The 11806-nt window shown below is 39.0% G+C and overlaps 1 long non-coding RNA gene across 2 annotated transcripts in view; it reads left to right on the plus strand.

Annotated features, from left to right (window-relative positions):
- The window catches only part of LOC134807998 (uncharacterized), a 129143-nt gene extending 117774 nt beyond the window's left edge, over positions 1–11369 (plus strand). For both annotated transcript variants that reach the window (XR_010149823.1, XR_010149824.1), the window contains 2 exons: positions 4797–5032; positions 6933–11369. This is a non-coding gene — a long non-coding RNA (uncharacterized LOC134807998). The remainder of the gene's footprint in view (positions 1–4796; positions 5033–6932) is intronic.
- The last annotated feature ends 437 nt before the right edge of the window (positions 11370–11806 follow it).

Raw genomic sequence — 11806 nt, forward strand, 5'->3', positions numbered from 1 at the left:
TGATAGTAAGAAAAACTTATCTGGATGTTTGCAGGTTCCAGTTTCATGCAAGGCCAAAAATATCTAGTCTTCAGTAATCTCAAGTAATGACGCTTGAAACCTTTTCTTTGTGAGTAAATACCTTCCAATTCAGGAAAGTTTAGAATTAAGTCTAGAATCTAGTTTGAAAAAAAATCATAATATTTATTGTTTGTAATAAGCAATTATCAAATTGAAACTCCATAAATTTTATGTACTATTAGAGCATTTAAGAAAATTTTAATTTATCTATATTTATATATTTAATTTATTAAACATTAATGAATATTTTAATTCAGAAATGTTTTGTTTGCTAAGTCAGACAGTTGAAGTACTTATGAAATAAATAAGATATATTAAATTTTTAAATGCAGTTAAAATATTTGAAGATTTTTAATTAAGTTGGTAAATGGGATCAAACATTACTCAAAGCCAACCAAAATTGATTATTAATACTAAATGTTAATGCTAAATGTATAAACAGGATAATAAAATCTGCCTGCTGAATTTAAGGCTTAACCATTTCTGTTATAACTTTAATGATTTAAATCTCTATATTGAATAAAAGTGATCTTCTCAAGAGTATTTTAAATATACAAAAACCACTGCTGAAAAATCCAAAATCTTTACAGAAATGAAAAGACCTTTTCTATCACTTCCCATCGTAGCATTTTGAGAAAATCACTTTATTTCACTCAACCTCAGACATGAAATCTATAAAATAGGGATAGAAATAACTACTATTTAATATAATTTCTTTGAAGATTGACAGAAACTGCATATGGAGCATTTATACAGTAATTGAAACATAAGTGAACAATAATAGGAATTGTTATTATTAAAACTCTTAGTGACCTTTTAAAAATACAATTATTTTGATTTCAGTACTTAAAATGTTCTTTTAAAATATAAATCTGGTATTCTCAATGCCAACATATGTAACTGAATTTAATAACATCTCTACTACTGAATACCTTCTTGGTAATTTGCCTGTGGAAATGTTTGGAACATTTCGTAAATTAAGCAATCAAAGTGTTTCCAAATGAATCAGTAAGAAACATATTTTTTTCATATTTTGCCAAAATTTTACAACATAAATTTGTGCTTATAAAATGTTTAATTGTAGCAATAAACCCTCAGTAAATACAAGACTCAAGTTTGCCAAAGGGTTTCTTCTTTCTTCTTCTTTTTTAAATTTTTTTCAGTTCATTGGAATCTTCCTCAAGAGATAAGAGTTTGTCTTTGGCTTATACAAAACAAAACAAACAAAAACCCTTTACCAATAATAAAAACAGCAACAATAAAATATGGGCTATATAAAAGATAATAAGTATGCCATCTTAATGCAGCATAAACCTGTAATTCCTAAATGTAATCAACTGATGTAAAGATTTACAAGACAGGTAACTACTTTAGAAAGGTAAAATTGAGAATCAGTGGTTAGAGAATATTAATATTAGATATATATACTTTTTTTTTTTTGAGATGGATTCTCGCATTGGTCCCCTGGGCTGGAGTGCAGTGGCGCGATCTCGGCTCACTGCAACATCTCCCTCCCGGGTTCAAGCGATTCTCCTGCCTCACCCTCCCAAGTAGCTGGGATTAAAGGTGCCTGCCACCATGCCCAGCAAATTTTTTGTATTTTTACTAGAGACGAGGTTTCGCTATGTTGGTCAGGCTGGTTCCAAACTGATCTCGTGATCCGCCCGCCTCGGCCTCCCAAAGTGCTGGGATTATAGGTATGAGCCACCGCGCCCGGCCGATATATATACTTTCAAGCCTAGAGATTTTCTACCAAATGTCAAATGCTAGCAAACTGACAATATACATTATGAAATATCAAATGTGATTTAAAATCGAACATGAATAAATTATATAAGCTTCTTGTGTTCAAAGAAAAAAAACCCACTGATTTAAATATAACATTTTTAAGTACAACACGAACCAATGAGAGAGAAATTAAGTTACATTAAATTATCGTGTTCCTGAATATCCAGGTATTGGGCATACCTTAAAATGTAGAAGATTATGTCTCTCATAGTTTTCTTCACAATTAAGTAACAGGAGTAGAAATGTGGGGCTAAGGAGGAAAACATCCAATCAATTCTGATTTTGGTTCATTATGGTGAAATGTCTTTTTCATGTGTACATAAAACCTCATGGTTGTCTTCACTATCCAATCGCTTTAAGGAAACTTTGATACAGTCATTCACTTAGCAAGTATTTATTGAGCAATTACTGACACCATGCAAATGCTGTTAATGCATCAAAGAACAAAACTGAAAAGCTCCTCCTCTAAAATTTATAATCCAGTAGTAAAAGTATAAGATTACCTTTCTCCTACTTTGCTATTTTCTGTTAAAGCGAAATAGCAACATGCTGAGATGACATCTCTAAAACACTAAAAATTAGCTAGGCATGGTACTGTGTGCCTCTTTTCCCAGCTAATTGGGAGGCTGAGGTGGGAGGATACTTTGAGCCCTGGAGGCCCAGGCTGTAGTGGGTGATGGAGTGAGACCCTGTCTCCAAAGACAAAAAAATCAAAACCAGTTATTTTTGTTTTTAATGTTAATCTTAGCAAAATATTAATTAAATATTTGGCAACATTAGTCTAAATTTAAAGGAAAAGGATTCATTTTGACTCTAGACAAAGGAGGTGAGAAAACTTCTCTTTTAATTACAACTATTTTGTTTCACTTCTGCTAAGTGATATACATTTTTATTGACAAACATCATAATCAGACTTCTCAGGTCTTCAACAATAGAAGTTAATAATTCTGTTAACTGTATATTTTTAAACTGTGGAGGGAGCAAAGAAACATTTTCAAATCTGATTGGGATCAGCAATGTACTCTGATTACTGTAGATTTTGTTTTTCCATTTTTGAAGCACTAGAGCCCCAGGCTAAAACTAAACTGAATCACTGAAATCATCTCCTTTCCTATTTTTCCTGACAATGTTACAGTACTGACAGATTTCAGTAAATGGATAAAGTGAAAAAATAAAGTGTATATCATGTCTTTCTTTTCTCAGTGGTATTCCAGTATAATCACATAGTTGAAAGTTATTTGCAGAATAATTCTAGTCAATAACTACAGGAGAGATATTAGAAAGTCATTTTTGTAAACCTAATGAAATGATAGATCTATGCAATGATCATTAATACATGTTGAAACTATATGTATAAATTAATGAAAGAAAACTAACACTGGCCTCTAATGAATGTACTAATTGTACCATTACTAAAATTGGAATTAACCACAAACCATGCCTCATGCTTACTGCAGTAGAATACAACATGCACAGAACCACTAAATTCATATCTTTTACTGATTCATCCCTAAAAACAGGAATAACAAGAGTAGGGAGTAAGAAACTACTAGAGATGGATCAGATGCTCACAAACAGAGAATTTTGCATTTGATAAGGTTTTCCCTCTGTTGTAAAAAATAATTGAGCTGATGAGAGTGGAAAGTTTCATCATTCCTTCTTATTTGTCTTACTCATATAAGGAAAAATTGGAACATTCATTTTATGCCATCAACTGGAGTATATATATTCTATGACCCTATGGTTATAAATGTAAAAGCAAATGAATTTATTTAACTCACTAGCCTGGTGAGTGTATATGTTTTAACTTTATCAACTTAATAGTTATTTATTTCCTCAATGCTCTGGTAGATTAGAGTTAGTCTTATAATAGATACTCAATTAACACTTATTAAATATAAGTGAGGTCAGGCATGGTTGCTCATGCCCATAATCCCAGCATTTTGGGAGGTCAAGGCGAACAGATCACCTGAGGTCAGGAGACCTGGCTAACATGGTAAAATCCATTCTCTACTAAAAATACAAAAATAAGCTAGGACTGGTGGTGCACACCTGTTGACTCAGCTACTTAGGAGGCTGAGGTTGGAGGATCGCTTGAATCTGGGAAGCAGAGGTTGCAGTGTGCTGAGGCCATGCCACTGCACTCCAGCCTGGGTGACAGAGTGAGACTTTGTTTCAAAAAAATAAAAAATAAATAATTATATATATAAAATTAAGGATAAGTAAATAATAATTTAAAATAAAGAATATAATCAGTGTGTTGAATACAGTGAGATAATATTATGTTATATGCAGATTATTTGAATATGTACCTTCCAAGATGAAAAGATACATTAATTCTATAAAAACATATTTCAGACTTTGATTGGTACTAGACAGTGCTTGAGAATATGCATGTAAAGGAAGATATGGTAAGGACATGTTGCTTAATTTCCTTTTTTACTAGTCTATTTGGTTTTTTTTAAAATTTTATTTGAATCTTTTTTTACATTAAAAATTATCCACATGAATTGGTTTTATTAAATATTATTCTTTAAAATATCGCAGAACAATACTGTTATGGATCACATGGATATTGTCAGGCCTCTGAGCCCAAGCCAAGCCATCGCATCCCCTGTGACTTGCACTTATACATCCAGATGGCCTGAAGTAACTGAAGATCCACAAAAGAAGTAAAAATAACCTTAATTGATGACATTCCACCATTGTGATTTGTTTCTGCCCCACCCTCACTGATCAATGTACTTTGCAATCTCCGCCACCCTTAAGAAGGTTCTTTATAATTTCCCCAACCCTTAAGAAGGTTCTTTGTAATTCTCCCCACCCTTGAGAATGTACTTTGTGAGATCCACCCCTGCCCGCAAAACATTGCTCTTAACTTCACCGCCTATCCCAAAACCTATAAGAACTAATGATAATCCACCACCCTTTGCTGACTCTCTTTTCAGACTCAGCCCGCCTGCACCCAGGTGAAATAAACAGCCATGTTGCTCACACAAAGCCTGTTTGGTGGTCTCTTCACATGGACATGCATGAAATTTGGTGCCGTGACTCGGATCGGGGGACCTTCCTTGGGAGATCAATCCCCTGTCCTACTGCTCTTTGCTCCGTGAGAAAGATCCACCTACGACCTCAGGTCTTCAGACCAACCAGCCCAAGAAACATCTCACCAATTTCAAATCTGGTAAGCAGCCTCTTTTTACTGTCTTCTCCAACCTCCCTCACTATCCCTCAACCTCTTTCTCCTTTCAGTCTTGGTGCCACATTTCAATCTCTCCCTTCTCTTAATTTCAATTCCTTTCCTTTTCTGGTAGAGACAAAGGAGACATGTTTTATCCATGGACCCAAAACTCCGGCGCCGGTCACGGACTGGGAAGGCAGCCTACCCTTGGTGTTTAATCATTGCAGGGATGCCTCTCTGATTATTTACCCACGTTTCAGAGGTGTCAGACCACGCACGGATGCCTGCCTTGGTCCTTCACCCTTAGCAGCAAGTCCTGCTTTTGTGGGGGAGGGGCAAGTACCCCAACGCCTTCTCTCCGTGTCTCTAACCCTTCTCTGATTTTCTGAGGCAGGGGCAAGAACCCCTTAACCCCTTCTCCTTCACCCTTAGCGGCAAGTCCCGCTTTTCTGGAGGAGGGGCAAGTACCCCAACCCCTTCTCTCCGTGTCTCTACCCCTTCTCTGCTTTTCTGGGGGAGGGGCAAGTACCCCTCAACCCCTTCTCCTTCACCCTTAGCAGTAAGTCCTGCTTTTCTAGGGGGCAAGAACCCCCAATCCCTTATTTCCACACCCCAACCTCTTATCTCTGTGCCCCAGTCCCTTATTTCCACACACCGACCTCTTATCTCTGTGCCCCAATCCCTTATTTCTGCACCCCGACCCCTTTCCTGCTTTTCTGTAAGGTAAGAACCCCTGAACCCCTTCCCTCCTCTTCTTCTCTCTAGGTTTGCCTCCTTCACTATCGGCTCTCTTCTCTCTAGGTTTGCCTCCTTCACTATGGGCAACCTTCCACCCTCCATTCCTCCTCCTTCTCCCTTAGCCTGTGTTCTCAAGAACTTAAAACGTCTTCAACTCACACCTGACCTAAAACTTAAATGCCTTATTTTCTTCTGCAATGCCGCTTGACCCCAATACAAACTCGACAGTAGTTCCAAATAGCCAGAAAACAGCACTTTGAATTTTTCCATCCTACAAGATCTAAATAATTCTTGTCATAAAATAGGCAAACGATCTGAGGTGCCTGACGTCCAGGCATTCTTTTACACATCAGTCCCTTCCTAGTCTCTGTGCCCAATGCAACTCGTCCCAAGTCTTCCTTCTTTCCCTCCCACCTGTCCCCTCAGTCCCAACCCCAAGTGTTGCTGAGTCTTTCTAATCTTCCTTTTCTACAGACCCATCTGACCTCTCCCCTCCTCGCCAGGCGGAGCTAGGTCCCAATTCTTCCTCAGCCTCTGCTCCTTCACCCTATAATCCTTTTATCACCTCCCCTCCTCACACCTGGTCCGGCTTACAGTTTCATTCTGTGACTAGCCCTCCCCCACCTGCCCAGCAATTTATTCTTAAAAAGGTGGCTGGAGCTAAAGGCATAGTCAAGGTTAATGCTCCTTTTTCTTTTTCCCAAATCAGATAGCGTTTAGGCTCTTTTTCATCAAATATAAACATCCAGCTCAGTTCATGGCTCCTTTGGCAGCAACCCTGAGACGCTTTACAGCCCTAGACCCCAAAATGTCAAAAGGCCGTCTTATTCTCAATATATATTTTATTACCCAATCTGCTCCCAACATTAAATAAAACTCCAAAAATTAGAATCTGGCCCTCAAACCCCACAACAGGACTTAATTAACCTCACCTTCAAGGTGTACAATAATAGAAAAAAGTTGCAATTCTTTGCCTCCACTGTGAGACAAACCCCAGCCACACCTCCAGCACACAAGAACTTCGAAATGCCTGAACCACAGTGGCCAGGCATTCCTCCAGAACCTCCTCCCCCAGGAGCTTGCTATAAGTGCTAGAAATCTGGCCACCAGGCCAAGGAATGCCCGCAGCCCGGGATTACTCCTAAGCCGTGTCCCATCTGTGCAGGACCCCACTGGAAATTGGACTGTTCAACTCACCTGGCAGCCACCCCCAGAGCTCCTGGAACTCTGGCCCAAGGCTCTCTGACTCCTTCCCAGATCTTCTCGGCTTAGCAGCTGCAGACTGACACTGCCCGATCGCCTCGGAAGCCCCCTAAACCATCATGGACGCCGAGCTTCAGGTAACTCACACAGTGGAAGGTAAGTCCGTCCCCTTCTTAATCAATACAGAGGCTACCCACTCCACATTACCTTCTTAAGGGCCTGTTTCCCTTGCCTCCATAACTGTTGTAGGTATTGACAGCCAGGCTTCTAAACCTCTTAAAACTCCCCAACTCTGGTGCCAACTTAGACAATACTCTTTTAAGCACTCCTTTTAGTTATCCCCACCTGCCCAGTTCCCTTATTAGGCTGAGACACTTTAAATTATCTGCTTCCCTGACTATTTCTGGACTACAGTAACATCTCATTGCCGCCCTTCTTCCCAATCCAAAGCCTCCTTTGTGTCCTCCTCTTGTATCCCCCCACCTTAACCCACAAGTATAAGATACCTCTACTCCCTCTTTGGCGACCGATCATGCACCCCTAACCATCTCATTAAAACCTAATCACCCTTACCCCGCTCAATGCCAAGATCCCATCCCACAGCATGCTTTAAAAGGATTAAAGCCTGTTATCACTCACCTGTTACAGCATGGCCTTTTAAAGCCTATAAACTCTCCTTACCATTCCCCTATTTTACCTGTCCTAAAACCAGACAAAGCTTACAAGTTAGTTCAGAATCTGAGCCTTATCAACCAAATTGTTTTGCCTACCCACCCCGTGGTGCCAAACTCATATACTCTCCTATCCTCAATACCTCCCTCTACTACCCATTATTCTGTTCTGGATCTCAAACATGCTTTCTTTACTATTCCTTTGCACCCTTCATCCCAGCCTCTCTTTGCTTTCACTTAGACTGACCCTGACACCCATCAGGCTTAGCAAATTACCTAGGCAGTACTGCCGCAAGGCTTCACAGACAGCCCCAATTACTTCAGTCAAGCCCTAATTTCATCCTTATCTGTTACCTATCTCCGCATAATTCTCATAAAAACACACGTGCTCTCCCTGCTGATCGTGTCCGATTAATCTCCCAAACCTCAATCCCTTACAAAACAACAACTCCTTTCCTAGGCATGGTTAGTGCGGTCAGAATTCTTAAGCAAGAGCCAGGACCCTCTAGCCTCTAGCCTTTCTGTCCAAACAACTTGACCTTACTGTTTTAGCCTAGCTCTCATGTCTGTGTGCAGCGGCTGCTGCTGCTTTCATACTTTTAGAGGCCCTAAAAATCACAAACTATGCTCAACTCACTCTCTACATTTCTCATAACTTCTAAAATCTATTTTCTTCCTCATACCTGACGCATATACTTTCTGCTCCACGGCTCCTTCAGCTGTACTCACTCTTTGTTAAGTCCCACAATTACCATTGTTCCTGGCCCGGACCTCAATCTGGCCTCCCACATTATTCCTGATGCCACACCTGACCCCCATGACTGTATCTCTCTGATCCACCTGACATTCACCCCATTTCCCCATATTTCCTTCTTTCCTGTTCCTCACCCGATCATGCTTGATTTATTGATGGCAGTTCCACCAGGCCTAATCACCACACACCAGCAAAGGCAGGCTATGCTATAGTACAAGCCACTAGCCCGCCTCTTAGAACCTCTCATTTCCTTTCCATCGTGGAAATCTATCCTCAAGGAAATAACTTCTCAGTGTTCCATCTGCTATTCTACTACTCCTCAAGGATTATTCAGGCCCCCTCCCTTCCCTACCCATCAAGCTTGAAGATTTGCCCCTACCCAGGACTGGCAAATTAGCTTTACTCAACATGCCCCGAGTCAGATAACTAAAATACCTCTTAGTCTAAGTAGACACTTTCAGTAGATAAGTAGAAGCCTTTCCTACAGGGTCTGAGAAGGCCACCGCAGCCATTTCTTCCCTTCTGTCAGACGTAATTCCTCAGTTTAGCCTTCCCACCTCTATACAGTCTGGTGACAGACCAGCCTTTATTAGTCAAATCAGCCAAGCAGTTTTTCAGGCTCTTAGTATTCAGTGAAACCTTTACATCCCTTACGGTCCTCCATCTTCAAGAAAAGTAGAATGGACTAAAGGTCTTTTAAAAACACACCTCACCAAGCTCAGCCACCAACTTAAAAAGGACTGGAAAATACTTTTACCACTTTCCCTTCTCAGAAGTCAGACCTGTCCTCAGAATGCTACAAGTTACAGCCCATTTAAGCTCCTGTATAGACGCTCCTTTTTATTAGGCCCCAGTCTCATTCGACACCAGACCAACTTAGACTGTGCCCCAAAAAACTTGTCATCCCTACTATCTTCTGTCTAGTCATACTCCTATTCACCGTTCTCAACTACTCATACACGCCCTGCTCTTGTTTACACTGCCAGTTTACACTGTTTCTCCAAGCCATCACAGCTGATATCTCCTGGTACTATCCCCAAACTGCCACTCTAAACTCTCGAAGTAAATAAATAATCTTTGCTGGCAGGACTGTGCTGAATCTCCTTAGGCACTCTCTAATCAGATGTCCTAGGTCCTCCCAATTCTTAGACCTTTTATACCTGTTTTTCTCCTTCTTTTATTCCATTTAGTTTCTCAATTCATCCAAAACCATATCCAGGCCATCACCAATAATTCTATATGACAGATGTTCCTTCTAACATCCCCACAATATCACCCCTTACTACAAGATCTCCCTTCAGCTTAATCTCTCCCACTCTAGGTTCCCATGCCGCCCCTAATCCCGCTTGAAGCAGCCCTGAGAAACATCGCCCATTCTCTCTCCATACCACTCCCCAAAAATTTTTGCCGCCCCAACACTTCAACACTATTTTGTTTTATTTTTCTTATTAATATAAGAAGGCAGGAATGTCAGGCCTCTGAGCCCAAGCCAAGCCATCGCATCCCCTGTGACTTGCACTTATACATCCAGATGGCCTGAAGTAACTGAAGATCCACAAAAGAAGTAAAAATAACCTTAACTGATGACATTCCACCATTGTGATTTGTTTCTGCCCCACCCTCACTGATCAATGTACTTTGCAATCTCCGCCACCCTTAAGAAGGTTCTTTATAATTTCCCCAACCCTTAAGAAGGTTCTTTGTAATTCTCCCCACCCTTGAGAATGTACTTTGTGAGATCCATCCCTGCCCGCAAAACATTGCTCTTAACTTCACCGCCTATCCCAAAACCTATAAGAACTAATGATAATCCACCACCCTTTGCTGACTCTCTTTTCAGACTCAGCCCGCCTGCACCCAGGTGAAATAAACAGCCATGTTGCTCACACAAAGCCTGTTTGGTGGTCTCTTCACATGGACGCGCATGAAAGATATGAACTGGATTTTTTAAACACATTATTTTTAGGTCTGGGAAAAATAATGACCTTTTATTTCTTCTCTATATTACTTTTCAGGGTATGTTTACCATTAAGCTTTTCCCAACTAATGCTCCATACTAATTCCTCTGGCATTCATGAACAGAGAATTATAAGGGCTAATTCTCTTGAAAGTCAGAGTTAAACAGTGAGTCATTGGGGATTGCAAGAACTTTTATTTGATTTTCCTCTAAATGTTAAATAGGTTTTAAAGAAAGCATTGATAAGCTAACAGGTAATAAAAACATAAGCCCTTTAATACAAAAGTTTAAAGAATAACCAGAAAAAACATATAATGAAGAAGAAAGATAGGCAAGTAAAAATTGCTGCCTATAGGATTGCTTTAAGCAACCACATAATTTATCATCCAAACTGATCATTTTGAAAATGCACTATTAATACTTACATTGGAACAGTATGTGTGACCTGTGTCTGTTCCAGTTAAAGCAGGATGTGTGATCACCCTAGAACTGCCTACTCAGGAATTTCCAATATACATTAATATAAAGGTAACAGCTTAATTCTTATCTCTATTCCTCAAAAGGAAGAAGCAATAAGGGTATCAGGCTTACTCTTCACATTCAAAACACTTTTTTAAAAGTTGAATTCAGATTGTAAATAATAATTTCAAAAAAGAGGTGTTTTGAAAATCATTGGATAATTTATATGTTTAACGTGCATTTTTTAAAAATGGTCATTTTGCTATATCTTTTTTAAAGTCATAAATGAAGTCTAAGAAATAAAACAAGCAGAGACAATGTCCTTCAGAGTAAAAAATAGTCTAAAAATATTTCACTTAGAGAACAGAAATAGAATAAAGTTTATTGAAATATTATCTACATAATAAAAGTGGTTTTATGGTTTTTAATCTATTAAGCCAGGTTTAAAAATTAAACATAGGAAATAAGCCTTAATTATAATTTTACATGTGACATAAAATAATAAGGCATTTTGTAATTATTATCTTTGAAATTCTGCTAGAAATATCATTGTTTATTAATATAAGTGTGATTTTGAAATTTAAATACATTCCAAGTAGCTTTGTTACCCAATTTTTTGTCACATTATTGCTCTTTAAGCAAAATAATGGCCCTAAATAATGGTTCTGCACCATGTATCCACCCTTAAATTGGATAAATTTCCATATCAGTTAAGATTTTGGGATAAAACTACTCAATAGATTGATGATGATTTCATTAAGGGGCTATATAAAAGATGTAGTCAAGTGCCAGCAAAAGCAGAAAACTTACCACCTCTATGCATGAGAGGACAAGGGGAGGAAGTGACTCCAGGCATCCAGAGGTAAGAGTTTTACCTATGGGTAGGAGGCCTTTGTTAGAAGGAAACAGCAGATCCTCATTATAATGTCTCTGAGAGGCAATGTGGAATAAATTCCTACAAGTGATTCACATTAGCAAACCTCAATTATAAGCCA

The sequence above is a fragment of the Pan troglodytes genome, chromosome 13 (genome assembly GCF_028858775.2).
Source record: "Pan troglodytes isolate AG18354 chromosome 13, NHGRI_mPanTro3-v2.0_pri, whole genome shotgun sequence".
Lineage (NCBI taxonomy): Eukaryota > Metazoa > Chordata > Mammalia > Primates > Hominidae > Pan > Pan troglodytes.